Raw genomic sequence first — 26,815 nt, 5'->3', positions numbered from 1 at the left:
TGGTCGCGTCCATTATCTGTGCCTAAATTGCGCCCGTGAAAGGGAGCCTCACATTTCGCACAGGCTTGGCATAGCCTCTTGCGGGTAAAGTCAGGGTTAACCCTCTGAGACCTAAGGGTATTTTTACAATAAATTTTTCGTCTGGTGTTATTCACTAAAAAAGCTTGTAAAACATCAACACTTTTGTGCACAGACAATTGACACACATCTTTTTTTTCAGGACAAATTGAACTTTCAGCTTATTTGTGTTTCATTGATGTCACCTGAATGTAAAATAAGTTATGGGACCACAAAGACAAATGAAAAAATAAATCGGAAATTGAATCACTCAAATATTTATTGAAATCACACACAAATAAATAAAAGCTAAGCAATTTTCCTCTGGAAAACAGTTTGGTCAAGTCTTTGGAGTCCTGGAGCACAGGAATGAACATTATAACTTGAACAGAACAAAAAATATCTACATTTTTCCAAAGGAAGTCCAGGCGTTTTGGGCCTCATGAAAATCACTGATGCCAAGCCTCAAAACAGTTCCTATCAGGAATCACACAGAGGGCCACATCACAGGCTTTGCATTTCCAGGGGGTGGCCTGTTTCACCTGCCTTGTCTGTTTGCAGTTCACACATTGCCTTCTACCATAGGTGGCCTTCTTGCTTGCTTCAGTTTGTTCCGATGTTTGGACGGGTACATGGTTACTTTGTTGCTGGGTGGGAGGAACAGCAACTGTAACACCACAGAGTTGGGCTGTCAGCTCCTCCAGAAAAGCCCTGTGGGTCATGGGCTGTTGCTGCTTCTCTGCACAAACTTCCTTGTGAAGTAAAAAACTGTTGGTCGCAGCAATGTCCAAAAAATGGAAAAACAGTGTCCTGTACCATCTCATTGTTTTATGGTGAACTGAGTAGTATTGGATGAGTTGATCAGAAAGATCAACACCTCCCATATTCTTGTTGTATTCAGTGACCGGGGTTGGGCATGGAATGGATTTGGTGTTCCAGCCTCCATCTGGAGTTCTTACCTTTCTCTGAACTGTGTTGCCAGAGAAGGCCGGGTGAATTGTGGAGCAGACAGAGACTTCCCGAGTGTCCATCCACTTTACAAAAACCAGAGGGCCGTCACGGATCCACCTGATGGTACCCCTAGGATCCTTTTTGTTCATGGCATTTGTTGTTGTGCGGGGGCATCCTCGTCTGTTGTCCCTGTAGGTGCCACATGCTCCAAAGTTCATGCTGTACAGATCCATGAATAGCTTTGGACTTGTGTAGAAGTTGTCTACATACAAATTGTAGCCACTCCCTAGGGATGATTTCTTCATGAGGGACATAACCGAGTCGTATTCCAGTCCTACACCAGAAGCAAACACAGACTTCCCCGTGTATACAGCGAAGTCTAAAGTGTACCCAATGCTGCTGTCTGCCAGCACAAAAAGTTTGAAGCCCCACTTAGTTGGTTTCGCCTTCATATATTGGGTCATGCCAGTGTGAGCCTTTGTTGCCACCATCCTCTCGTCCACTGAAAGGTTCTGCCGTGGGTGATAAAATGCTCTGCATGCATGTATGATGTCATCTAAAAGGGGCTTTAGACGAAACAGCCGGTCATAAGCTGGTGTCCCTCTCTTCCGGTCGTTGTGGACATCTTCATCAGGGTCGCTCATGTGGATGTTCCAGGAAATTACCTGATACCTGTCACGTGTCATCACTGAGTGAGGAAACTGTTGGCTGAAAATGGTGTTTGTCCTCCAGTAGTCCCGGATATTTGTCAGTCTCACCAGTGCAAAAAAGAAAGTCAGCCCTAAATATTTGAAAAATTCTTCAACGGTGAAGTTTTTCCAGGAATATTTTTTGCCACTGGCAATGTTTTTTGCAGCGTTTGTGTTTGTGTTATTACACAGAGTGGTTGCTGCACTGTCACTGACAAAGAGTTTGAAAAGGTCCAATGGTGTGTAAATGGATGTGGGGCTGAGCTGATGTCCTGGCTTTCTTGTTGGGACGAACCTTTTGGGCACTGGAGGGATGTCTGGCTGACTCTCACTGTTCCATGATGGAGTTGGGGCTGCTGGCTGTGGTGATCTAGATCTCGACCTTGATGATTTAGGACTCTGTCGACCCCTCAAGCTGCCAGATCTGGATCTGGATCTGGATCTTGACCTTGACCGCGCTCTCCCTCGTGACCGTGACTGCAGCCGTCCATGACCTATTCCTGGCAGCTGCTGGGATGCTGCAGCAGAAGTGGAAGGGCCCTCCTCAGTGGAAGAATGGGAGGTTTCCTGTCTGGCTTGGGTGGGTGGGCTGGTGTCTTCATCATTATCACAACTGTAAAACAAATAAATAAAGCAAAATATTAGATCATACAAATTAGATCAATTACTGTTTTTGTATTTGATTTTTCACATAAGATTACAATGGCTGAGATTGCTACTGTACCCCCAACCCACCACAGCTATAATATGACCATTCGCTTTCCAGCCAAAAGGTGTGACCAACCCCCCACTATTCTCTCCACAGGTAAAAGGTGTGACCAACCCCCCACTACAACATCCTTTGTTTGTATCTCTAGGTAAACTCAGACAAACAATGGCTGAGAGACAAAGTGTAATCCACAACTCTGTAACAAACATAAACAAATGAAATACTACTTTTACAGAACTTATTTTTACATATTTAGAAAATTTATATTTTATCATATTAGTTTTTTCTTCTTTTTTTATACTTTTTACAGTAAATAAACTCAGACATACAATGGTTGAGAGACAAAGAGTGTAATCTACAACTCTTACTACTCTGTAACACACACAGAAAAACGAAATACTACTTTTACATAACTTATTTTTCCATATTTAGAAAATGTATATTTTATCATATTAGTTTTTGTTTATTTTTATACTTTTACAGTAAATAAATACATGTAACTTACTCTTCAGCAGGGTCTAGACGATTCTGGTAATCAAGTTCCTCATCAGTCAAAAAGCTCTCTTCTCCAGAAAATCCATCATCCTCCATGGCATCAAAAAAGGCCAGTGCTTGATTTACATCCATGTTTCTCAATCTCTGAGGATCCATTATTCTCCGTGTTTCTCTGTGTATTATTCAAAACTCGCGTCTCTCTGTGCGTCTCTCTCTCTCTCTCCTCGAAACCACTGTGCCGTGCGTCTCTCTCTTTCCAAAATATCACCCTTGGTTCATGCGTAATGACGCACACCAACGTGGACGACGGATCAGCCTGTCATTGGTCAACAACCTCACGCAAAGCATCGCGAGATGTCCAAAATGGCAGCTTGCATCAAGCTAGCAGCAAATATGACGGAAAATTTATAAATTATGGACTTCAGAGATCAAAACTGGGATATACACATATGGATTTATTACTGAAACACTCTGAAAGGACGCACAAGTTCCAGGCTGGATAGAAAACCTTCTGAAAAGGCTAGAAAGACACCAAATACACCCCCGTGACGGCTAGCGTGTTAGCTTTCTGCTGCAAAAAACGGTAAGGAAATCGATCAATTTTTCATCAAATAATATCAATATTTATCGGAGGAGTCGTGTGGCGTCGTCGACGATGCCGTCGGTTTCAGAGGGTTAAGCCTAGAGGTAGGCTTAGAGTGTACTTTGTTTGTTTGAGCCATATCTGTTGTTGGGGGATACAATTTGACCCAGTAGAGCAGGCCAACAATATGCACAACCCGGAGCTAAAGTTCCGTTTCGGTCTGTCGAGTGAGAGAGCGGTTACCGAAGGCAACCTTCTCCAAATATCCAAAGGCAAAAGTGAGTCATACAACAAAGAGTTGGAGGGACACAACCTCCAAACGGAAGCAAAAACGCTAGCACATATAATCCTATGCCGAATCGATTGACCTGATGCCTGAGAGCCTGATAGGTTACAAGTTACCGGTTCCCTCTTTATGAGAACGAAATCCACGTTCGATCAATGTCGGAAGTTATTACGGATGCTCGATGGTGTTTTAAAAGGAGTTTTGAGCAGGACCTCTCTGGAACACAGGCCTCCACCACCCGGAACAAAACATGAGCATTCCATCCACGCGCTACAGCAAACATAAGCTGATGTAAACTTTCACAACACCCGCTGTCTTCTCTAAACACAAAGCAACTGACCAAGCTGTAAACACTAAAAGGGGCCAAGAAACGTCGTGTCATGCGTCCGAAATGACACGGATGTGTTAGTGGACACACGTGTGCTAAATTCTGCAGCTGTGTTGGTGGTTGCATGGCCGAACGTCAACGAAAAACAGCATTCGTCCCTGGGTGGGCTCGAACCACCAACCTTTCGGTTAACAGCCGAATGCGCTGTCCGATTGCGCCACTGAGACCTATGGCCAGCCAGTCCATGGGTCAGCTTATAAAAAAAAGCAGACCTGGACTTTTCCGGCAATGGTGGACTCGCTTTCCACGCTGGAAACCGAGACCCCGTTGGGAAGAGAGAGGGCTAATAGATGCGCCCAACGTGGGGCTCGAAGCCAGGACCCTGAGATTAAGAGTCTCATGCTCTACCGACTGAGCTAGCCGGGCATCTAAGGTGACCTGCTTCGGGCTGGTCGCGGCCATTATCTGTGCCTAAATTGCGCCCGTGAAAGGGAGCCTCACATTTCGCACAGGCTTGGCATAGCCTCTTGCGGGTAAAGTCAGGGTTAAGCCTAGAGGTAGGCTTAGAGTGTACTTTGTTTGTTTGACCCATATCTGTTGTTGGGGGATACAATTTGACCCAGTAGAGGAGGCCAATAATATGCACAACCCGGAGCTAAAGTTCTGTTTCGGTCTGTCGAGTGAGAGAGCGGTTACCGAAGGCAACCTTCTCCACATATCCAAAGGCAAAAGTGAGTCATACAACAAAGAGTTGGAGGGACACAACCTCCAACCGGAATCAAAAACGCTAGTACATATAGGCCTATGCCGAATCGATTGACCTCATGCCTGAGAGCCTGATAGGTTACAAGTTACCGGTGCCCTCCTTATGAGATCGAAATCCACGTTCGATCAATGTCGGAAGTTATTACGGATGCTCGATGGTGTTTTAAAAGGAGTTTTGAGCAGGACCTCTCTGGAACACAGGCCTCCACCACCAGGAACAAAACATGAGTATTCCATCCACGCGCCACAGCAAACATAAGCTGATGTAAACTTTCACAACACCCGCTGTCTTCTCTGAACACAAAGCAACTGACCAAGCTGTAAACGCTAAAAGGGGCCAAAAAACGTCGTGTCATGCGTCCGAAATGACACGGATGTGTTAGTGGACACACGTGTGCTAAATTTTGCAGATTTGTTGGTGGTTGCATGGCCGGACGTCAACGAAACACAACATTCGTCCCTGGGTGGGCTCGAACCACCAACCTTTCGGTTAACAGCCGAACGCGCTGTCCGATTGCGCCACAGAGACCTACGGCCAGCCAGTCCATGGGTCAGCTTATAAAAAAAAGCAGACCTGGACTTTTCCGGCAATGGTGGACTCGCTTTCCACGCTGGAAACCGAGACCCCTTTGGGAAGAGAGAGGGCTAATAGATGCACCCAACGTGGGGCTCGAACCCACGACCCTGAGATTAAGAGTCTCATGCTCTACCGACTGAGCTAGCCGAGCAACTGCGGTGACCTGCTTCGGGCTGGTCGCGTCCATTATCTGTGCCTAAATTGCGCCCGTGAAAGGGAGCCTCACATTTCGCACAGGCTTGGCATAGCCTCTTGCGGGTAAAGTCAGGATTAAGCCTAGAGGTAGGCTTAGAGTGTACTTTGTTTGTTTGAGCCATATCTGTTGTTGGGGGATACAATTTGACCCAGTAGAGCAGGCCAACAATATGCACAACCCGGAGCTAAAGTTCCGTTTCGGTCTGTCGAGTGAGAGAGCGGTTACCGAAGGCAACCTTCTCCAAATATCCAAAGGCAAAAGTGAGTCATACAACAAAGAGTTGGAGGGACACAACCTCCAAACGGAAGCAAAAACGCTAGCACATATAATCCTATGCCGAATCGATTGACCTGATGCCTGAGAGCCTGATAGGTTACAAGTTACCGGTTCCCTCTTTATGAGAACGAAATCCACGTTCGATCAATGTCGGAAGTTATTACGGATGCTCGATGGTGTTTTAAAAGGAGTTTTGAGCAGGACCTCTCTGGAACACAGGCCTCCACCACCCGGAACAAAACATGAGCATTCCATCCACGCGCCACAGCAAACATAAGCTGATGTAAACTTTCACAACACCCGCTGTCTTCTCTGAACACAAAGCAACTGACCAAGCTGTAAACACTAAAAGGGGCCAAGAAACGTCGTGTCATGCGTCCGAAATGACACGGATGTGTTAGTGGACACACGTGTGCTAAATTCTGCAGCTGTGTTGGTGGTTGCATGGCCGGACGTCAACGAAAAACAGCATTCGTCCCTGGGTGGGCTCGAACCACCAACCTTTCGGTTAACAGCCGAATGCGCTGTCCGATTGCGCCACAGAGACCTATGGCCAGCCAGTCCATGGGTCAGCTTATAAAAAAAAGCAGACCTGGACTTTTCCGGCAATGGAAACCGAGACCCCGTTGGGAAGAGAGAGGGCTAATAGATGCGCCCAACGTGGGGCTCGAAGCCAGGACCCTGAGATTAAGAGTCTCATGCTCTACCGACTGAGCTAGCCGGGCATCTAAGGTGACCTGCTTCGGGCTGGTCGCGGCCATTATCTGTGCCTAAATTGCGCCCGTGAAAGGGAGCCTCACATTTCGCACAGGCTTGGCATAGCCTCTTGCGGGTAAAGTCAGGGTTAAGCCTAGAGGTAGGCTTAGAGTGTACTTTGTTTGTTTGACCCATATCTGTTGTTGGGGGATACAATTTACAATACTCTATACAATACAGTAGAGCAGGCCAATAATATGCACAACCCGGAGCTAAAGTTCTGTTTCGGTCTGTCGAGTGAGAGAGCGGTTACCGAAGGCAACCTTCTCCACATATCCAAAGGATATGAGAACGAAATCCACGTTCGATCAATGTCGGAAGTTATTACGGATGCTCGATGGTGTTTTAAAAGGAGTTTTGAGCAGGAACTCTCTGGAACACAGGCCTCCACCACCCGGAACAAAACATGAGCATTCCATCCACGCGCCACAGCAAACATAAGCTGATGTAAACTTTCACAACACCCGCTGTCTTCTTTGAACACAAAGCAACTGACCAAGCTGTAAACGCTAAAAGGGCCAAGAAACGTCGTGTCATGCGTCCGAAATTACACGGATGTGTTAGTGGACACACGTGTGCTAAATTCTGCAGCTGTGTTGGTGGTTGCATGGCCGGACGTCAACGAAAAACACCATTCATCCCTGGGTGGGCTCGAACCACCAACCTTTCGGTTAACAGCCGAACGCGCTGTCCGATTGCGCCACAAAGACCTACGGCCAGCCAGTCCATGGGTCAGCTTATAAAAAAAAGCAGACCTGGACTTTTCCGGCAATGGTGGACTCGCTTTCCACGCTGGAAACCGAGACCCCGTAGGGAAGAGAGAGGGCTAATAGATGCGCCCAACGTGGGGCTCGAAGCCAGGACCCTGAGATTAAGAGTCTCATGCTCTACCGACTGAGCTAGCCGGGCATCTAAGGTGACCTGCTTCGGGCTGGTCGCGGCCATTATTGGTGCCTAAATTGCGCCCGTGAAAGGGAGCCTCACATTTCGCACAGGCTTGGCATAGCCTCGTGCGGGTAAAGTCAGGGTTAAGCCTAGAGGTAGGCTTAGAGTGTACTTTGTTTGTTTGACCCATATCTGTTGTTGGGGGATACAATTTGACCCAGTAGAGCAGGCCAATAATATGCACAACCCGGAGCTAAAGTTCTGTTTCGGTCTGTCGAGTGAGAGAGCGGTTACCGAAGTTAACCTTCTCCACATATCCAAAGGCAAAAGTGAGTCATACAACAAAGAGTTGGAGGGACACAACCTCCAAACGGAAGCAAAAACGCTAGCACATATAATCCTATGCCGAATCGATTGACCTGATGCCTGAGAGCCTGATAGGTTACAAGTTACCGGTGCCCTCTTTATGAGAACGAAATCCACGTTCGATCAATGTCGGAAGTTATGACGGATGCTCGATGGTGTTTTAAAAGGAGTTTTGAGCAGGACCTCTCTGGAACACAGGCCTCCACCACCCGGAACAAAACATGAGCATTCCATCCACGCGCCACAGCAAACATAAGCTGATGTAAACTTTCACAACACCCGCTGTCTTCTTTGAACACAAAGCAACTGACCAAGCTGTAAACGCTAAAAGGGCCAAGAAAAGTCGTTTCATGCGTCCGAAATGACACGTATGTGTTAGTGGACACACGTGTGCTAAATTCTGCAGCTGTGTTGGTGGTTGCATGGCAGGATGTCAACGAAAAACACCATTCGTCCCCTCGTTTCGGTCTGTCGAGTGAGAGAGCGGTTACCGAAGGCAAACTTCTCCAAATATCCAAAGATAAAAGTGAGTCATACAACAAAGAGTTGGAGGGACACAACCTCCAACCGGAATCAAAAACGCTAGTACATATAGGCCTATGCCGAATCGATTGACCTCATGCCTGAGAGCCTGATAGGTTACAAGTTACCGGTGCCCTCCTTATGAGAACAAAATCCACGTTCGATCAATGTCGGAAGTTATTACGGATGCTCGATGGTGTTTTAAAAGGAGTTTTGAGCAGGACCTCTCTGGAACACAGGCCTCCACCACCAGGAACAAAACATGAGTATTCCATCCACGCGCCACAGCAAACATAAGCTGATGTAAACTTTCACAACACCCGCTGTCTTCTCTGAACACAAAGCAACTGACCAAGCTGTAAACGCTAAAAGGGGCCAAGAAACGTCGTGTCATGCGTCCGAAATGACACGGATGTGTTAGTGGACACACGTGTGCTAAATTTTGCAGATTTGTTGGTGGTTGCATGGCCGGACGTCAACGAAACACACCATTCGTCCCTGGGTAGGCTCGAACCACCAACCTTTCGGTTAACAGCCGAACGCGCTGTCCGAGTGCGCCACAGAGACCTACGGCCAGCCAGTCCATGGGTCAGCTTATTAAAAAAAGCAGACCTGGACTTTTCCGGCAATGGTGGACTCGCTTTCCACGCTGGAAACCGAGACCCCTTTGGGAAGAGAGAGGGCTAATAGATGCACCCAAAGTGGGCCTCGAACCCACGACCCTGAGATTAAGAGTCTCATGCTCTACCGACTGAGCTAGCCGAGCAACTGCGGTGACCTGCTTCGGGCTGGTCGCGTCCATTATCTGTGCCTAAATTGCGCCCGTGAAAGGGAGCCTCACATTTCGCACAGGCTTGGCATAGCCTCTTGCGGGTAAAGTCAGGGTTAAGCCTAGAGGTAGGCTTAGAGTGTACTTTGTTTGTTTGAGCCATATCTGTTGTTGGGGGATACAATTTGACCCAGTAGAGCAGGCCAACAATATGCACAACCCGGAGCTAAAGTTCCATTTCGGTCTGTCGAGTGAGAGAGCGGTTACCGAAGGCAACCTTCTCCAAATATCCAAAGGCAAAAGTGAGTCATACAACAAAGAGTTGGAGGGACACAACCTCCAAACGGAAGCAAAAACGCTAGCACATATAATCCTATGCCGAATCGATTGACCTGATGCCTGAGAGCCTGATAGGTTACAAGTTACCGGTTCCCTCTTTATGAGAACGAAATCCACGTTCGATCAATGTCGGAAGTTATTACGGATGCTCGATGGTGTTTTAAAAGGAGTTTTGAGCAGGACCTCTCTGGAACACAGGCCTCCACCACCCGGAACAAAACATGAGCATTCCATCCACGCGCCACAGCAAACATAAGCTGATGTAAACTTTCACAACACCCGCTGTCTTCTCTGAACACAAAGCAACTGACCAAGCTGTAAACACTAAAAGGGGCCAAGAAACGTCGTGTCATGCGTCCGAAATGACACGGATGTGTTAGTGGACACACGTGTGCTAAATTCTGCAGCTGTGTTGGTGGTTGCATGGCCGGACGTCAACGAAAAACAGCATTCGTCCCTGGGTGGGCTCGAACCACCAACCTTTCGGTTAACAGCCGAATGTGCTGTCCGATTGCGCCACAGAGACCTATGGCCAGCCAGTCCATGGGTCAGCTTATAAAAAAAAGCAGACCTGGACTTTTCCGGCAATGGTGGACTCGCTTTCCACGCTGGAAACCGAGACCCCGTTGGGAAGAGAGAGGGCTAATAGATGCGCCCAACGTGGGGCTCGAAGCCAGGACCCTGAGATTAAGAGTCTCATGCTCTACCGACTGAGCTAGCCGGGCATCTAAGGTGACCTGCTTCGGGCTGGTCGCGGCCATTATCTGTGCCTAAATTGCGCCCGTGAAAGGGAGCCTCACATTTCGCACAGGCTTGGCATAGCCTCTTGCGGGTAAAGTCAGGGTTAAGCCTAGAGGTAGGCTTAGAGTGTACTTTGTTTGTTTGACCCATATCTGTTGTTGGGGGATACAATTTACAATACTCTATACAATACAGTAGAGCAGGCCAATAATATGCACAACCCGGAGCTAAAGTTCTGTTTCGGTCTGTCGAGTGAGAGAGCGGTTACCGAAGGCAACCTTCTCCACATATCCAAAGGCAAAAGTGAGTCATACAACAAAGAGTTGGAGGGACACAACCTCCAAACGGAAGCAAAAACGCTAGCACATATAATCCTATGCCGAATCGATTGACCTGATGCCTGAGAGCCTGATAGGTTACAAGTTACCGGTTCCCTCTTTATGAGAACGAAATCCACGTTCGATCAATGTCGGAAGTTATTACGGATGCTCGATGGTGTTTTAAAAGGAGTTTTGAGCAGGACCTCTCTGGAACACAGGCCTCCACCACCCGGAACAAAACATGAGCATTCCATCCACGCGCCACAGCAAACATAAGCTGATGTAAACTTTCACAACACCCGCTGTCTTCTCTGAACACAAAGCAACTGACCAAGCTGTAAACACTAAAAGGGGCCAAGAAACGTCGTGTCATGCGTCCGAAATGACACGGATGTGTTAGTGGACACACGTGTGCTAAATTCTGCAGCTGTGTTGGTGGTTGCATGGCAGGACGTCAACGAAAAACACCATTCGTCCCCCCGTTTCGGTCTGTCGAGTGAGAGAGCGGTTACCGAAGGCAAACTTCTCCAAATATCCAAAGATAAAAGTGAGTCATACAACAAAGAGTTGGAGGGACACAACCTCCAACCGGAATCAAAAATGCTAGTACATATAGGCCTATGCCGAATCGATTGACCTCATGCCTGAGAGCCTGATAGGTTACAAGTTACCGGTGCCCTCCTTATGAGAACAAAATCCACGTTCGATCAATGTCGGAAGTTATTACGGATGCTCGATGGTGTTTTAAAAGGAGTTTTGAGCAGGACGACTCTGGAACACAGGCCTCCACCACCAGGAACAAAACATGAGTATTCCATCCACGCGCCACAGCAAACATAAGCTGATGTAAACTTTCACAACACCCGCTGTCTTCTCTGGACACAAAGCAACTGAACAAGCTGTAAACGCTAAAAGGGGCCAAGAAACATCGTGTCATGCGTCCGAAATGACACGGATGTGTTAGTGGACACACGTGTGCTAAATTCTGCAGCTGTGTTGGTGGTTGCATGGCCGGACGTCAACGAAAAACAACATTCGTCCCTGGGTGGGCTCGAACCACCAACCTTTCGGTTAACAGCCGAACGCGCTGTCCGATTGCGCCACAGAGACCTACGGCCAGCCAGTCCATGGGTCAGCTTATTAAAAAAAGCAGACCTGGACTTTTCCGGCAATGGTGGACTCGCTTTCCACGCTGGAAACCGAGACCCCTTTGGGAAGAGAGAGGGCTAATAAATGCACCCAAAGTGGGGCTCGAACCCACGACCCTGAGATTAAGAGTCTCATGCTCTACCGACTGAGCTAGCCGAGCAACTGCGGTGACCTGCTTCGGGCTGGTCGCGTCCATTATCTGTGCCTAAATTGCGCCCGTGAAAGGGAGCCTCACATTTCGCACAGGCTTGGCATAGCCTCTTGCGGGTAAAGTCAGGGTTAAGCCTAGAGGTAGGCTTAGAGTGTACTTTGTTTGTTTGAGCCATATCTGTTGTTGGGGGATACAATTTGACCCAGTAGAGCAGGCCAACAATATGCACAACCCGGAGCTAAAGTTCCGTTTCGGTCTGTCGAGTGAGAGAGCGGTTACCGAAGGCAACCTTCTCCAAATATCCAAAGGCAAAAGTGAGTCATACAACAAAGAGTTGGAGGGACACAACCTCCAAACGGAAGCAAAAACGCTAGCACATATAATCCTATGCCGAATCGATTGACCTGATGCCTGAGAGCCTGATAGGTTACAAGTTACCGGTTCCCTCTTTATGAGAACGAAATCCACGTTCGATCAATGTCGGAAGTTATTACGGATGCTCGATGGTGTTTTAAAAGGAGTTTTGAGCAGGACCTCTCTGGAACACAGGCCTCCACCACCCGGAACAAAACATGAGCATTCCATCCACGCGCCACAGCAAACATAAGCTGATGTAAACTTTCACAACACCCGCTGTCTTCTCTGAACACAAAGCAACTGACCAAGCTGTAAACACTAAAAGGGGCCAAGAAACGTCGTGTCATGCGTCCGAAATGACACGGATGTGTTAGTGGACACACGTGTGCTAAATTCTGCAGCTGTGTTGGTGGTTGCATGGCCGGACGTCAACGAAAAACAGCATTCGTCCCTGGGTGGGCTCGAACCACCAACCTTTCGGTTAACAGCCGAATGCGCTGTCCGATTGCGCCACAGAGACCTATGGCCAGCCAGTCCATGGGTCAGCTTATAAAAAAAAGCAGACCTGGACTTTTCCGGCAATGGTGGACTCGCTTTCCACGCTGGAAACCGAGACCCCGTTGGGAAGAGAGAGGGCTAATAGATGCGCCCAACGTGGGGCTCGAAGCCAGGACCCTGAGATTAAGAGTCTCATGCTCTACCGACTGAGCTAGCCGGGCATCTAAGGTGACCTGCTTCGGGCTGGTCGCGGCCATTATCTGTGCCTAAATTGCGCCCGTGAAAGGGAGCCTCACATTTCGCACAGGCTTGGCATAGCCTCTTGCGGGTAAAGTCAGGGTTAAGCCTAGAGGTAGGCTTAGAGTGTACTTTGTTTGTTTGACCCATATCTGTTGTTGGGGGAAACAATTTGACCCAGTAGAGCAGGCCAATAATATGCACAACCCGGAGCTAAAGTTCCGTTTCGGTCTGTCGAGTGAGAGAGCGGTTACCGAAGGCAACCTTCTCCAAATATCCAAAGGCAAAAGTGAGTCATACAACAAAGAGTTGGAGGGACACAACCTCCAAACGGAAGCAAAAACGCTAGCACATATAATCCTATGCCGAATCGATTGACCTGATGCCTGAGAGCCTGATAGGTTACAAGTTACCGGTGCCCTCTTTATGAGAACGAAATCCACGTTCGATCAATGTCGGAAGTTAAGACGGATGCTCGATGGTGTTTTAAAAGGAGTTTTGAGCAGGACCTCTCTGGAACACAGGCCTCCACCACCCGGAACAAAACATGAGCATTCTATCCACGCGCCACAGCAAACATAAGATGATGTAAACTTTCACAACACCCGCTGTCTTCTTTGAACACAAAGCAACTGACCAAGCTGTAAACGCTAAAAGGGCCAAGAAACGTCGTTTCATGCGTCCGAAATGACACGGATGTGTTAGTGGACACACGTGTGCTAAATTCTGCAGCTGTGTTGGTGGTTGCATGGCAGGACGTCAACGAAAAACACCATTCGTCCCCCCGTTTCGGTCTGTCGAGTGAGAGAGCGGTTACCGAAGGCAAACTTCTCCAAATATCCAAAGATAAAAGTGAGTCATACAACAAAGAGTTGGAGGGACACAACCTCCAACCGGAATCAAAAACGCTAGTACATATAGGCCTATGCCGAATCGATTGACCTCATGCCTGAGAGCCTGATAGGTTAAAAGTTACCGGTGCCCTCCTTATGAGAACAAAATCCACGTTCGATCAATGTCGGAAGTTATTACGGATGCTCGATGGTATTTTAAAAGGAGTTTTGAGCAGGACCTCTCTGGAACACAGGCCTCCACCACCAGGAACAAAACATGAGTATTCCATCCACGTGCCACAGCAAACATAAGCTGATGTAAACTTTCACAACACCCGCTGTCTTCTCTGAACACAAAGCAACTGACCAAGCTGTAAACGCTAAAAGGGGCCAAGAAACGTCGTGTCATGCGTCCGAAATGACACGGATGTGTTAGTGGACACACGTGTGCTAAATTCTGCAGCTGTGTTGGTGGTTGCATGGCCGGACTTCAACAAAAAACAGCATTCGTCCCTGGGTGGGCTCGAACCACCAACCTTTCGGTTAACAGCCGAACACGCTGTCCGATTGCGCCACAGAGACCTACGGCCAGCCAGTCCATGGGTCAGCTTATAAAAAAAAGCAGACCTGGACTTTTCCGGCAATGGTGGACTCGCTTTCCACGCTGGAAACCGAGACCCCGTTGGGAAGAGAGAGGGCTAATAGATGCGCCCAACGTGGGGCTCGAACCCACGACCCTGAGATTAAGAGTCTCATGCTCTACCGAATGAGCTAGCCGGGCAACTGCGGTGACCTGCTTCGGGCTGGTCGCGGCCATTATCTGTGCCTAAATTGCGCCCGTGAAAGGGAGCCTCACATTTGGCACAGGCTTGGCATAGCCTCTTGTGGGTAAAGTCAGGGTTAAGCCTAGAGGTAGGCTTAGAGTGTACTTTGTTTGTTTGAGCCATGTCTGTTGTTGGGGGATACAATTTGACCCAGTAGAGCAGGCCAATAATATGCACAACCCGGAGCTAAAGTTCCGTTTCGGTCTGTCGAGTGAGAGAGCGGTTACCGAAGTCAACCTTCTCCAAATATCCAAATATCCAAACTTCTCCAAATATCCAAAGATAAAAATGAGTCATACAACAAAGAGTTGGAGGGACACAACCTCCAACCGGAATCGATTGACCTGATGTCTGAGAGCCTGATAGGTTACAAGTTACCGGTGCCCTCTTTATGAGAACGAAATCCACGTTCGATCAATGTCGGAAGTTATGACGGATGCTCGATGGTGTTTTAAAAGGAGTTTTGAGCAGGACCTCTCTGGAACACAGGCCTCCACCACCCGGAACAAAACATGAGCATTCCATCCACGCGCCACAGCAAACATAAGCTGATGTAAACTTTCACAACACCCGCTGTCTTCTTTGAACACAAAGCAACTGACCAAGCTGTCAACGCTAAAAGGGCCAAGAAACGTCGTTTCATGCGTCCGAAATGACACGGATGTGTTAGTGGACACACGTGTGCTAAATTCTGCAGCTGTGTTGGTGGTTGCATGGCAGGACGTCAACGAAAAACACCATTCGTCCCCCCGTTTCGGTCTGTCGAGTGAGAGAGCGGTTACCGAAGGCAAACTTCTCCAAATATCCAAAGATAAAAGTGAGTCATACAACAAAGAGTTGGAGGGACACAACCTCCAACCGGAATCAAAAACGCTAGTACATATAGGCCTATGCCGAATCGATTGACCTCATGCCTGAGAGCCTGATAGGTTACAAGTTACCGTTGCCCTCCTTACGAGAACAAAATCCACGTTCGATCAATGTCGGAAGTTATTACGGATGCTCGATGGTGTTTTAAAAGGAGTTTTGAGCAGGACCTCTCCGGAACACAGGCCTCCACCACCAGGAACAAAACATGAGTATTCCATCCACGCGCCACAGCAAACATAAGCTGATGTAAACTTTCACAACACCCGCTGTCTTCTCTGAACACAAAGCAACTGACCAAGCTGTTAACGCTAAAAGGGGCCAAGAAACGTCGTGTCATGCGTCCGAAATGACACGGATGTGTTAGTGGACACACGTGTGCTAAATTCTGCAGCTGTGTTGGTGGTTGCATGGCCGGACGTCAACGAAAAACACCATTCGTCCCTGGGTGGGCTCGAACCACCAACCTTTCGGTTAACAGCCGAACGCGCTGTCCGATTGCGCCACAGAGACCTACGGCCAGCCAGTCCATGGGTCAGCTTATAAAAAAAAGCAGACCTGGACTTTTCCGAAAATGGTGGACTCGCTTTCCACGCTGAAAACCGAGACCCCGTTGGGAAGAGAGAGGGCTAATAGATGCGCCCAACGTGGGGCTCGAACCCACAACCCTGAGATTAAGAGTCTCATGCTCTACCGACTGAGCTAGCCGGGCAACTAAGGTGACTTGCTTCGGGCTGGTCGCGGCCATTATCTGTGCCTAAATTGCGCCCGTGAAAGGGAGCCTCACATTTCGCACAGGCTTGGCATAGCCTCTTGCGGGTAAAGTCAGGGTTAAGCCTAGAGGTAGGCTTAGAGTGTACTTTGTTTGTTTGAGCCATATCTGTTGTTGTGAGTCATACAACAAAGAGTTGGAGGGACACAACCTCCAAACGGAAGCAAAAACGCTAGCACATATAATACTATGCCGAATCGATTGACCTGATGCCTGAGAGCCTGATAGGTTACAAGTTACCGGTTCCCTCTTTATGAGAACGAAATCCACGTTCGATCAATGTCGGAAGTTATTACGGATGCTCGATGGTGTTTTAAAAGGAGTTTTGAGCAGGACCTCTCTGGAACACAGGCCTCCACCACCCGGAACAAAACATGAGCATTCCATCCACGCGCCACAGCAAACATAAGCTGATGTAAACTTTCACAACACCCGCTGTCTTCTTTGAACACAAAGCAACTGACCAAGCTGTCAACGCTAAAAGGGCCAAGAAACGTCGTTTCATGCGTCCGAAATGACACGGATGTGTTAGTGGACACACGTGTGCTAAATTCTGCAGCTGTGTTGGTGGTTGCATGGCAGGACGTCAACGAAAAACACCATTCGTCCCCCCGTTTCGGTCTGTCGAGTGAGAGAGCGGTTACCGAAGGCAAACTTCTCCAAATATCCAAAGATAAAAGTGAGTCATACAACAAAGAGATGGAGGGACACAACCTCCAACCGGAATCAAAAACGCTAGTACATATAGGCCTATGCCGAATCGATTGACCTCATGCCTGAGAGCCTGATAGGTTACAAGTTACCGTTGCCCTCCTTATGAGAACAAAATCCACGTTCGATCAATGTCGGAAGTTATTACGGATGCTCGATGGTGTTTTAAAAGGAGTTTTGAGCAGGACCTCTCTGGAACACAGGCCTCCACCACCAGGAACAAAACATGAGTATTCCATCCACGCGCCACAGCAAACATAAGCTGATGTAAACTTTCACAACACCCGCTGTCTTCTCTGAACACAAAGCAACTGACCAAGCTGTTAACGCTAAAAGGGGCCAAGAAACGTCGTGTCATGCGTCCGAAATGACACGGATGTGTTAGTGGACACACGTGTGCTAAATTCTGCAGCTGTGTTGGTGGTTGCATGGCCGGACGTCAACGAAAAACACCATTCGTCCCTGGGTGGGCTCGAACCACCAACCTTTCGGTTAACAGCCGAACGCGCTGTCCGATTGCGCCACAGAGACCTACGGCCAGCCAGTCCATGGGTCAGCTTATAAAAAAAAGCAGACCTGGACTTTTCCGAAAATGGTGGACTCGCTTTCCACGCTGAAAACCGAGACCCCGTTGGGAAGAGAGAGGGCTAATAGATGCGCCCAACGTGGGGCTCGAACCCACGACCCTGAGATTAAGAGTCTCATGCTCTACCGACTGAGCTAGCCGGGCAACTAAGGTGACCTGCTTCGGGCTGGTCGCGGCCATTATCTGTGCCTAAATTGCGCCCGTGAAAGGGAGCCTCACATTTCGCACAGGCTTGGCATAGCCTCTTGCGGGTAAAGTCAGGGTTAAGCCTAGAGGTAGGCATAGAGTGTACTTTGTTTGTTTGAGCCATATCTGTTGTTGGGGGATACAATTTGACCCAGTAGAGCAGGCCAATAATATGCACAACCCGGAGCTAAAGTTCCGTTTCGGTCTGTCGAGTGAGAGAGCGGTTACCGAAGTCAACCTTCTCCAAATATCCAAAGGCAAAAGTGAGTCATACAACAAAGAGTTGGAGGGACACAACCTCCAAACGGAAGCAAAAACGCTAGCACATATAATCCTATGCCGAATCGATTGACCTGATGCCTGAGAGCCTGATAGGTTACAAGTTACCGGTGCCCTCTTTATGAGAACGAAATCCATGTTCGATCAATGTCGGAAGTTATGACGGATGCTCGATGGTGTTTTAAAAGGAGTTTTGAGCAGGACCTCTCTGGAACACAGGCCTCCACCACCCGGAACAAAACATGAGCATTCCATCCACGCGCCACAGCACACATAAGCTGATGTAAACTTTCACAACACCCGCTGTCTTCTTTGAACACAAAGCAACTGACCAAGCTGTCAACGCTAAAAGGGCCAAGAAACGTCGTTTCATGCGTCCGAAATGACACGGATGTGTTAGTGGACACACGTGTGCTAAATTCTGCAGCTGTGTTGGTGGTTGCATGGCAGGACGTCAACGAAAAACACCATTCGTCCCCCCGTTTCGGTCTGTCGAGTGAGAGAGCGGTTACCGAAGGCAAACTTCTCCAAATATCCAAAGATAAAAGTGAGTCATACAACAAAGAGTTGGAGGGACACAACCTCCAACCGGAATCAAAAACGCTAGTACATATAGGCCTATGCCGAATCGATTGACCTCATGCCTGAGAGCCTGATAGGTTACAAGTTACCGGTGCCCTCCTTATGAGAACAAAATCCACGTTCGATCAATGTCGGAAGTTATTACGGATGCTCGATGGTGTTTTAAAAGGAGTTTTGAGCAGGACCTCTCTGGAACACAGGCCTCCACACCAGGAACAAAACATGAGTATTCCATCCACGCGCCACAGCAAACATAAGCTGATGTAAACTTTCACAACACCCGCTGTCTTCTCTGAACACAAAGCAACTGACCAAGCTGTTAACGCTAAAAGGGGCCAAGAAACGTCGTGTCATGCGTCCGAAATGACACGGATGTGTTAGTGGACACACGTGTGCTAAATTCTGCAGCTGTGTTGGTGGTTGCATGGCCGGACGTCAACGAAAAACACCATTCGTCCCTGGGTGGGCTCGAACCACCAACCTTTCGGTTAACAGCCGAACGCGCTGTCCGATTGCGCCACAGAGACCTACGGCCAGCCAGTCCATGGGTCAGCTTATAAAAAAAAGCAGACCTGGACTTTTCCGGCAATGGTGGACTCGCTTTCCACGCTGGAAACCGAGACCCCGTTGGGAAGAGAGAGGGCTAATAGATGCGCCCAACGTGGGGCTCGAACCCACGACCCTGAGATTAAGAGTCTCATGCTCTACCGACTGAGCTAGCCGGGCAACTAAGGTAACCTGCTTCGGGCTCGTCGCGTCCATTATCTGTTCCTAAATTGTGCCCGTGAAAGGGAGCCTCACATTTCGCACAGGGTTGGCATAGCCTCTTGCGGGTAAAGTCAGGGTTAAGCCTAGAGGTAGGCTTAGAGTGTACTTTGTTTGTTTGAGCCATATCTGTTGTTGGGGGATACAATTTGACCCAGTAGAGCAGGCCAATAATATGCACAACCCGGAGCTAAAGTTCCGTTTCGGTCTGTCGAGTGAGTGAGAGGTTACCGAAGGCAACCTTCTCCAAATATCCAAAGGCAAAAGTGAGTCATACAACAAAGAGTTGGAGGGACACAACCTCCAAACGGAAGCAAAAACGCTAACACATATAATCCTATGCCGAATCGATTGACCTGATGCCTGAGAGCCTGATAGGTTACAAGTTACCGGTGCCCTCTTTATGAGAACGAAATCCACGTTCGATCAATGTCGGAAGTTAAGACGGATGCTCGATGGTGTTTTAAAAGGAGTTTTGAGCAGGACCTCTCTGGAACACAGGCCTCCACCACCCGGAACAAAACATGAGCATTCCATCCACGCGCCACAGCAAACATAAGCTGATGTAAACTTTCACAACACCCGCTGTCTTCTTTGAACACAAAGCAACTGACCAAGCTGTAAACGCTAAAATGGCCAAGAAACGTCGTTTCATGCGTCCGAAATGACACGGATGTGTTAGTGGACACACGTGTGCTAAATTCTGCAGCTGTGTTGGTGGTTGCAGGGCAGGACGTCAACGAAAAACACCATTCGTCCCCCCGTTTCGGTCTGTCGAGTGAGAGAGCGGTTACCGAAGGCAAACTTCTCCAAATATCCAAAGATAAAAGTGAGTCATACAACAAAGAGTTGGAGGGACACAACCTCCAACCGGAATCAAAAACGCTAGTACATATAGGCCTATGCCGAATCGATTGACCTCATGCCTGAGAGCCTGATAGGTTACAAGTTACCGGTGCCCTCCTTATGAGAACAAAATCCACGTTCGATCAATGTCGGAAGTTATTACGGATGCTCAATGGTGTTTTAAAAGGAGTTTTGAGCAGGACGACTCTGGAACACAGGCCTCCACCACCAGGAACAAAACATGAGTATTCCATCCACGCCCCACAGCAAACATAAGCTGATGTAAACTTTCAAAACACCCGCTGTCTTCTCTGGACACAAAGCAACTGAACAAGCTGTAAACGCTAAAAGGGGCCAAGAAACATCGTGTCATGCGTCCGAAATGACACGGATGTGTTAGTGGACACACGTGTGCTAAATTCTGCAGCTGTGTTGGTGGTTGCATGGCCGGACGTCAACGAAAAACAGCATTCGTCCCTGGGTGGGCTCGAACCACCAACCTTTCGGTTAACAGCCGAACGCGCTGTCCGATTGCGCCACAGAGACCTACGGCTAGCCAGTCCATGGGTCAGCTTATAAAAAAAAGCAGACCTGAACTTTTCCGGCAATGGTGGACTCGCTTTCCACGCTGGAATCCGAGACCCCGTTGGGAAGAGAGAGGGCTAATAAATGCGCCCAACGTGGGGCTCGAACCCACGACCCTGAGATTAAGAGTCTCATGCTCTACCGACTGAGCTAGCCGGGCAACTAAGGTGACCTGCTTCGGGCTGGTTGCGGCCATTATCTGTGCCTAAATTGCGCCCGTGAAAGGGAGCCTCACATTTGGCACAGGCTTGGCATAGCCTCTTGTGGGTAAAGTCAGGGTTAAGCCTAGAGGTAGGCTTAGAGTGTACTTTGTTTGTTTGAGCCATATCTGTTGTTGGGGGATACAATTTGACCCAGTAGAGCAGGCCAATAATATGCACAACCCGGAGCTAAAGTTCCGTTTCGGTCTGTCGAGTGAGAGAGCGGTTACCGAAGGCAACCTTCTCCAAATATCCAAAGGCAAAAGTGAGTCATACAACAAAGAGTTGGAGGGACACAACCTCCAAACGGAAGCAAAAACGCTAGCACATATAATCCTATGCCGAATCGATTGACCTGATGCCTGAGAGCCTGATAGGTTACAAGTTACCGGTGCCCTCTTTATGAGAACGAAATCCACGTTCGATCAATGTCGGAAGTTATTACGGATGCTCGATGGTGTTTTAAAAGGAGTTTTGAGCAGGACCTCTCTGGAACACAGGCCTCCACCACCCGGAACAAAACATGAGCATTCCATCCACGCGCCACAGCAAACATAAGCTGCTGTAAACTTTCACAACACCCGCTGTCTTCTTTGAACACAAAGCAACTGACCAAGCTGTAAACGCTAAAAGGGCCAAGAAACGTCGTTTCCTGCGTCCGAAATGACACGGATGTGTTAGTGGACACACGTGTGCTAATTTCTGCAGCTGTGTTGGTGGTTGCATGGCAGGACGTCAACGAAAAACACCATTCGTCCCCCCGTTTCGGTCTGTCGAGTGAGAGAGCGGTTACCGAAGGCAAACTTCTCCAAATATCCAAAGATAAAAGTGAGTCATACAACAAAGAGTTGGAGGGACACAACCTCCAACCGGAATCAAAAACGCTAGTACATATAGGCCTATGCCGAATCGATTGACCTCATGCCTGAGAGCCTGAGAGGTTACAAGTTACCGGTGCCCTCCTTATGAGAACAAAATCCACGTTCGATCAATGTCGGAAGTTATTACGGATGCTCGATGGTGTTTTAAAATGAGTTTTGAGCAGGACCTCTCTGGAACACAGGCCTCCACAACCAGGAACAAAACATGAGTATTCCATCCACGCGCCACAGCAAACATAAGCTGATGTAAACTTTCACAACACCCGCTGTCTTCTCTGAACACAAAGCAACTGACCAAGCTGTAAACGCTAAAAGGGGCCAAGAAACGTCGTGTCATGCGTCCGAAATGACACGGATGTGTTAGTGGACCCACGTGTGCTAAATTTTGCAGATGTGTTGGTGGTTGCATGGCCGGACGTCAACGAAAAACACCATTCGTCCCTGGGTGGGCTCGAACCACCAACCTTGCGGTTAACAGCCGAACGCGCTGTCCAATTGCGCCACAGAGACCTACGGCCAGCCAGTCCATGGGTCAGCTTATAAAAAAAAGCAGACCTGGACTTTTCCGGCAATGGTGGACTCGCTTTCCACGCTGGAAACCGAGACCCCATTGGGAAGAGAGAGGGCTAATAGATGCGCCCAACGTGGGGCTCGAACCCACGACCCTGAGATTAAGAGTCTCATGCTCTACCGACTGAGCTAGTCGGGCAACTGCGGTGACCTGCTTCGGGCTGGTCGCATCCATTATCTGTGCCTAAATTGCGCCCGTGAAAGGGAGCCTCACATTTCGCACAGGCTTGGCATAGCCTCTTGCGGGTAAAGTCAGGGTTAAGCCTAGAGGTAGGCTTAGAGTGTACTTTGTTTGTTTGAGCCATATCTGTTGTTGGGGGATACAATTTGACCCAGTAGAGCAGGCCAATAATATGCACAACCCGGAGCTAAAGTTCCGTTTCGGTCTGTCGAGTGAGAGAGCGGTTACCGAAGGCAACCTTCTCCAAATATCCAAAGGCAAAAGTGATTCATACAACAAAGAGTTGGAGGGACACAACCTCCAAACGGAAGCAAAAACGCTAGCACATATAATCCTATGCCGAATCGATTGACCTGAGAGCCTGATAGGTTACAAGTTACCGGTGCCCTCTTTATGAGAACGAAATCCACGTTCGATCAATGTCGGAAGTTATGACGGATGCTCGATGGTGTTTTAAAAGGAGTTTTGAGCAGGACCTCTCTGGAACACAGGCCTCCACCACCCGGAACAAAACATGAGCATTCCATCCACGCGCCACAGCAAACATAAGCTGATGTAAACTTTCACAACACCCGTTGTCTTCTCTGAACACAAAGCAACTGACCAAGCTGTAAACGCTAAAAGGGCCAAGAAACGTCGTTTCATGCGTCCGAAATGACACGGATGTGTTAGTGGACACACGTGTGCTAAATTCTGCAGCTGTGTTGGTGGTTGCATGGCAGGACGTCAACGAAAAACACCATTCGTCCCCCCTGTTTCGGTCTGTCGAGTGAGAGAGCGGTTACCGAAGGCAAACTTCTCCAAATATCCAAAGATAAAAGTGAGTCATACAACAAAGAGTTGGAGGGACACAACCTCCAACCGGAATCAAAAAAGCTAGTACATATAGGCCTATGCCGAATCGATTGACCTCATGCCTGAGAGCCTGATAGGTTACAAGTTACCGGTGCCCTCCTTATGAGAACAAAATCCACGTTCGATCAATGTCGGAAGTTATTACGGATGCTCGATGGTGTTTTAAAAGGAGTTTTGAGCAGGACGACTCTGGAACACAGGCCTCCACCACCAGGAACAAAACATGAGTATTCCATCCACGCGCCACAGCAAACATAAGCTGATGTAAACTTTCACAACACCCGCTGTCTTCTCTGGACACAAAGCAACTGACCAAGCTGTAAACGCTAAAAGGGGCCAAGAAACATCGTGTCATGCGTCCGAAATGACACGGATGTGTTAGTGGACACACGTGTGCTAAATTCTGCAGCTGTGTTGGTGGTTGCATGGCCGGACGTCAACGAAAAACACCATTCGTTCCTGGGTGGGCTCGAACCACCAACCTTTCGGTTAACAGCCGAACGCGCTGTCCGATTGCGCCACAGAGACCTACGGCCAGCCAGTCCATGGGTCAGCTTATAAAAAAAAGCAGACCTGGACTTTTCCGGCAATGGTGGACTCGCTTTCCACTCTGGAAACCGAGACCCCGTTGGGAAGAGAGAGGGCTAATAGATGCGCCCAACGTGGGGCTCGAACCCACGACCCTGAGATTAAGAGTCTCATGCTCTACCGACTGAGCTAGCCGGGCAACTGCGGTGACCTGCTTCGGGCTGGTCGCGGCCATTATCTGTGCCTAAATTGCGCCCGTGAAAGGGAGCCTCACATTTCGCACAGTTCCGTTTCGGTCTGTCGAGTGAGAGAGCGGTTACCGAAGGCAACCTTCTCCAAATATCCAAAGGCAAAAGTGAGTCATACAACAAAGAGTTGGAGGGACACAACCTCCAAACGGAAGCAAAAACGCTAGCACATATAATCCTATGCCGAATCGATTGACCTGATGCCTGAGAGCCTGATAGGTTACAAGTTACCGGTGCCCTCTTTATGAGAACGGAATCCACGTTCGATCAATGTCGGAAGTTAAGACGGATGCTCGATGGTGTTTTAAAAGGAGTTTTGAGCAGGACCTCTCTGGAACACAGGCCTCCACCACCCGGAACAAAACATGAGCATTCCATCCACGCGCCACAGCAAACATAAGCTGATGTAAACTTTCACAACACCCGCTGTCTTCTTTGAACACAAAGCAACTGACCAAGCTGTAAACGCTAAAAGGGCCAAGAAACGTCGTTTCATGCGTCCGAAATGACACGGATGTGTTAGTGGACACACGTGTGCTAAATTCTGCAGCTGTGTTGGTGGTTGCATGGCAGGACGTCAACGAAAAACACCATTCGTCCCCCCGTTTCGGTCTGTCGAGTGAGAGAGCGGTTACCGAAGGCAAACTTCTCCAAATATCCAAAGATAAAAGTGAGTCATACAACAAAGAGTTGGAGGGACACAACCTCCAACCGGAATCAAAAACGCTAGTACATATAGGCCTATGCCGAATCGATTGACCTCATGCCTGAGAGCCTGATAGGTTACAAGTTACCGGTGCCCTCCTTATGAGAACAAAATCCACGTTCGATCAATGTCGGAAGTTATTACGGATGCTCGATGGTGTTTTAAAAGGAGTTTTGAGCAGGACCTCTCTGGAACACAGGCCTCCACCACCAGGAACAAAACATGAGTATTCCATCCACGCGCCACAGCAAACATAAGCTGATGTAAACTTTCACAACACCCGCTGTCTTCTCTGAACACAAAGCAACTGACCAAGCTGTAAACGCTAAAAGGGGCCAAGAAACGTCGTGTCATGCGTCCGAAATGACACGGATGTGTTAGTGGACACACGTGTGCTAAATTCTGCATCTGTGTTGGTGGTTGCATGGCCGGACGTCAACGAAAAACACCATTCGTCCCTGGGTGGGCTCGAACCACCAACCTTTCGGTTAACAGCCGAACGCGCTGTCCGATTGCGCCACAGAGACCTACGGCCAGCCAGTCCATGGGTCAGCTTATAAAAAAAAGCAGACCTGGACTTTTCCGGCAATGGTGGACTCGCTTTCCACGCTGGAAACCGAGACCCCATTGGGAAGAGAGAGGGCTAATAGATGCGCCCAACGTGGGGCTCGAACCCACGACCCTGAGATTAAGAGTCTCATGCTCTACCGACTGAGCTAGTCGGGCAACTGCGGTGACCTGCTTCGGGCTGGTCGCATCCATTATCTGTGCCTAAATTGCGCCCGTGAAAGGGAGCCTCACATTTCGCACAGGCTTGGCATAGCCTCTTGCGGGTAAAGTCAGGGTTAAGCCTAGAGGTAGGCTTAGAGTGTACTTTGTTTGTTTGAGCCATATCTGTTGTTGGGGGATACAATTTGACCCAGTAGAGCAGGCCAATAATATGCACAACCCGGAGCTAAAGTTCCGTTTCGGTCTGTCGAGTGAGAGAGCGGTTACCGAAGGCAACCTTCTCCAAATATCCAAAGGCAAAAGTGAGTCATACAACAAAGAGTTGGAGGGACACAACCTCCAAACGGAAGCAAAAACGCTAGCACATATAATCCTATGCCGAATCGATTGACCTGAGAGCCTGATAGGTTACAAGTTACCGGTGCCCTCTTTATGAGAACGAAATCCACGTTCGATCAATGTCGGAAGTTATGACGGATGCTCGATGGTGTTTTAAAAGGAGTTTTGAGCAGGACCTCTCTGGAACACAGGCCTCCACCACCCGGAACAAAACATGAGCATTCCATCCACGCGCCACAGCAAACATAAGCTGATGTAAACTTTCACAACACCCGTTGTCTTCTCTGAACACAAAGCAACTGACCAAGCTGTAAACGCTAAAAGGGCCAAGAAACGTCGTTTCATGCGTCCGAAATGACACGGATGTGTTAGTGGACACACGTGTGCTAAATTCTGCAGCTGTGTTGGTGGTTGCATGGCAGGACGTCAACGAAAAACACCATTCGTCCCCCCTGTTTCGGTCTGTCGAGTGAGAGAGCGGTTACCGAAGGCAAACTTCTCCAAATATCCAAAGATAAAAGTGAGTCATACAACAAAGAGTTGGAGGGACACAACCTCCAACCGGAATCAAAAACGCTAGTACATATAGGCCTATGCCGAATCGATTGACCTCATGCCTGAGAGCCTGATAGGTTACAAGTTACCGGTGCCCTCCTTATGAGAACAAAATCCACGTTCGATCAATGTCGGAAGTTATTACGGATGCTCGATGGTGTTTTAAAAGGAGTTTTGAGCAGGAC

General features: G+C 48.6%; 32 non-coding genes across 32 annotated transcripts; all 32 read right to left on the bottom strand.

The window, feature by feature from the left end:
- Positions 1-4,251: 4,251 nt before the first annotated feature.
- trnan-guu (transfer RNA asparagine (anticodon GUU)) lies at positions 4,252-4,325 on the bottom strand. The gene has a single exon. It is a non-coding gene; the product is annotated as a tRNA-Asn (tRNA).
- A 126-nt stretch (positions 4,326-4,451) lies between these two features.
- trnak-cuu (transfer RNA lysine (anticodon CUU)) lies at positions 4,452-4,524 on the bottom strand. Its single transcript has one exon. It is a non-coding gene; the product is annotated as a tRNA-Lys (tRNA).
- Positions 4,525-5,318: 794 nt separating this feature from the next.
- On the bottom strand, positions 5,319-5,392 carry trnan-guu (transfer RNA asparagine (anticodon GUU)). The gene has a single exon. It is a non-coding gene; the product is annotated as a tRNA-Asn (tRNA).
- Positions 5,393-5,518: 126 nt separating this feature from the next.
- trnak-cuu (transfer RNA lysine (anticodon CUU)) lies at positions 5,519-5,591 on the bottom strand. Its single transcript has one exon. It is a non-coding gene; the product is annotated as a tRNA-Lys (tRNA).
- Positions 5,592-6,385: 794 nt separating this feature from the next.
- trnan-guu (transfer RNA asparagine (anticodon GUU)) lies at positions 6,386-6,459 on the bottom strand. The gene has a single exon. It is a non-coding gene; the product is annotated as a tRNA-Asn (tRNA).
- Positions 6,460-6,564: 105 nt separating this feature from the next.
- Positions 6,565-6,637, bottom strand: trnak-cuu (transfer RNA lysine (anticodon CUU)). Its single transcript has one exon. It is a non-coding gene; the product is annotated as a tRNA-Lys (tRNA).
- Positions 6,638-7,304: 667 nt separating this feature from the next.
- On the bottom strand, positions 7,305-7,378 carry trnan-guu (transfer RNA asparagine (anticodon GUU)). The gene has a single exon. It is a non-coding gene; the product is annotated as a tRNA-Asn (tRNA).
- A 126-nt stretch (positions 7,379-7,504) lies between these two features.
- On the bottom strand, positions 7,505-7,577 carry trnak-cuu (transfer RNA lysine (anticodon CUU)). The gene has a single exon. It is a non-coding gene; the product is annotated as a tRNA-Lys (tRNA).
- Positions 7,578-8,934: 1,357 nt separating this feature from the next.
- Positions 8,935-9,008, bottom strand: trnan-guu (transfer RNA asparagine (anticodon GUU)). The gene has a single exon. It is a non-coding gene; the product is annotated as a tRNA-Asn (tRNA).
- Positions 9,009-9,134: 126 nt separating this feature from the next.
- On the bottom strand, positions 9,135-9,207 carry trnak-cuu (transfer RNA lysine (anticodon CUU)). The gene has a single exon. It is a non-coding gene; the product is annotated as a tRNA-Lys (tRNA).
- Positions 9,208-10,001: 794 nt separating this feature from the next.
- On the bottom strand, positions 10,002-10,075 carry trnan-guu (transfer RNA asparagine (anticodon GUU)). The gene has a single exon. It is a non-coding gene; the product is annotated as a tRNA-Asn (tRNA).
- Positions 10,076-10,201: 126 nt separating this feature from the next.
- Positions 10,202-10,274, bottom strand: trnak-cuu (transfer RNA lysine (anticodon CUU)). The gene has a single exon. It is a non-coding gene; the product is annotated as a tRNA-Lys (tRNA).
- A 1,372-nt stretch (positions 10,275-11,646) lies between these two features.
- Positions 11,647-11,720, bottom strand: trnan-guu (transfer RNA asparagine (anticodon GUU)). The gene has a single exon. It is a non-coding gene; the product is annotated as a tRNA-Asn (tRNA).
- Positions 11,721-11,846: 126 nt separating this feature from the next.
- trnak-cuu (transfer RNA lysine (anticodon CUU)) lies at positions 11,847-11,919 on the bottom strand. Its single transcript has one exon. It is a non-coding gene; the product is annotated as a tRNA-Lys (tRNA).
- Positions 11,920-12,713: 794 nt separating this feature from the next.
- On the bottom strand, positions 12,714-12,787 carry trnan-guu (transfer RNA asparagine (anticodon GUU)). Its single transcript has one exon. It is a non-coding gene; the product is annotated as a tRNA-Asn (tRNA).
- A 126-nt stretch (positions 12,788-12,913) lies between these two features.
- Positions 12,914-12,986, bottom strand: trnak-cuu (transfer RNA lysine (anticodon CUU)). Its single transcript has one exon. It is a non-coding gene; the product is annotated as a tRNA-Lys (tRNA).
- A 1,357-nt stretch (positions 12,987-14,343) lies between these two features.
- Positions 14,344-14,417, bottom strand: trnan-guu (transfer RNA asparagine (anticodon GUU)). The gene has a single exon. It is a non-coding gene; the product is annotated as a tRNA-Asn (tRNA).
- Positions 14,418-14,543: 126 nt separating this feature from the next.
- On the bottom strand, positions 14,544-14,616 carry trnak-cuu (transfer RNA lysine (anticodon CUU)). Its single transcript has one exon. It is a non-coding gene; the product is annotated as a tRNA-Lys (tRNA).
- A 1,349-nt stretch (positions 14,617-15,965) lies between these two features.
- Positions 15,966-16,039, bottom strand: trnan-guu (transfer RNA asparagine (anticodon GUU)). The gene has a single exon. It is a non-coding gene; the product is annotated as a tRNA-Asn (tRNA).
- A 126-nt stretch (positions 16,040-16,165) lies between these two features.
- On the bottom strand, positions 16,166-16,238 carry trnak-cuu (transfer RNA lysine (anticodon CUU)). The gene has a single exon. It is a non-coding gene; the product is annotated as a tRNA-Lys (tRNA).
- A 1,228-nt stretch (positions 16,239-17,466) lies between these two features.
- trnan-guu (transfer RNA asparagine (anticodon GUU)) lies at positions 17,467-17,540 on the bottom strand. Its single transcript has one exon. It is a non-coding gene; the product is annotated as a tRNA-Asn (tRNA).
- Positions 17,541-17,666: 126 nt separating this feature from the next.
- Positions 17,667-17,739, bottom strand: trnak-cuu (transfer RNA lysine (anticodon CUU)). The gene has a single exon. It is a non-coding gene; the product is annotated as a tRNA-Lys (tRNA).
- A 1,356-nt stretch (positions 17,740-19,095) lies between these two features.
- Positions 19,096-19,169, bottom strand: trnan-guu (transfer RNA asparagine (anticodon GUU)). The gene has a single exon. It is a non-coding gene; the product is annotated as a tRNA-Asn (tRNA).
- A 126-nt stretch (positions 19,170-19,295) lies between these two features.
- On the bottom strand, positions 19,296-19,368 carry trnak-cuu (transfer RNA lysine (anticodon CUU)). Its single transcript has one exon. It is a non-coding gene; the product is annotated as a tRNA-Lys (tRNA).
- Positions 19,369-20,725: 1,357 nt separating this feature from the next.
- trnan-guu (transfer RNA asparagine (anticodon GUU)) lies at positions 20,726-20,799 on the bottom strand. Its single transcript has one exon. It is a non-coding gene; the product is annotated as a tRNA-Asn (tRNA).
- A 126-nt stretch (positions 20,800-20,925) lies between these two features.
- On the bottom strand, positions 20,926-20,998 carry trnak-cuu (transfer RNA lysine (anticodon CUU)). Its single transcript has one exon. It is a non-coding gene; the product is annotated as a tRNA-Lys (tRNA).
- A 1,357-nt stretch (positions 20,999-22,355) lies between these two features.
- trnan-guu (transfer RNA asparagine (anticodon GUU)) lies at positions 22,356-22,429 on the bottom strand. Its single transcript has one exon. It is a non-coding gene; the product is annotated as a tRNA-Asn (tRNA).
- Positions 22,430-22,555: 126 nt separating this feature from the next.
- Positions 22,556-22,628, bottom strand: trnak-cuu (transfer RNA lysine (anticodon CUU)). The gene has a single exon. It is a non-coding gene; the product is annotated as a tRNA-Lys (tRNA).
- A 1,351-nt stretch (positions 22,629-23,979) lies between these two features.
- trnan-guu (transfer RNA asparagine (anticodon GUU)) lies at positions 23,980-24,053 on the bottom strand. Its single transcript has one exon. It is a non-coding gene; the product is annotated as a tRNA-Asn (tRNA).
- Positions 24,054-24,179: 126 nt separating this feature from the next.
- trnak-cuu (transfer RNA lysine (anticodon CUU)) lies at positions 24,180-24,252 on the bottom strand. The gene has a single exon. It is a non-coding gene; the product is annotated as a tRNA-Lys (tRNA).
- Positions 24,253-25,460: 1,208 nt separating this feature from the next.
- On the bottom strand, positions 25,461-25,534 carry trnan-guu (transfer RNA asparagine (anticodon GUU)). The gene has a single exon. It is a non-coding gene; the product is annotated as a tRNA-Asn (tRNA).
- A 126-nt stretch (positions 25,535-25,660) lies between these two features.
- trnak-cuu (transfer RNA lysine (anticodon CUU)) lies at positions 25,661-25,733 on the bottom strand. The gene has a single exon. It is a non-coding gene; the product is annotated as a tRNA-Lys (tRNA).
- Positions 25,734-26,815: the final 1,082 nt, after the last annotated feature.

The sequence above is a fragment of the Siphateles boraxobius genome, unplaced genomic scaffold, assembly GCF_051911475.1.
Source record: "Siphateles boraxobius isolate OS27281-9 unplaced genomic scaffold, OSU_SipBor_1 61, whole genome shotgun sequence".
NCBI classification, from domain to species: Eukaryota; Metazoa; Chordata; class Actinopteri; order Cypriniformes; family Leuciscidae; genus Siphateles; species Siphateles boraxobius.
This window is presented reverse-complemented; position numbering and strand designations above follow the sequence as displayed.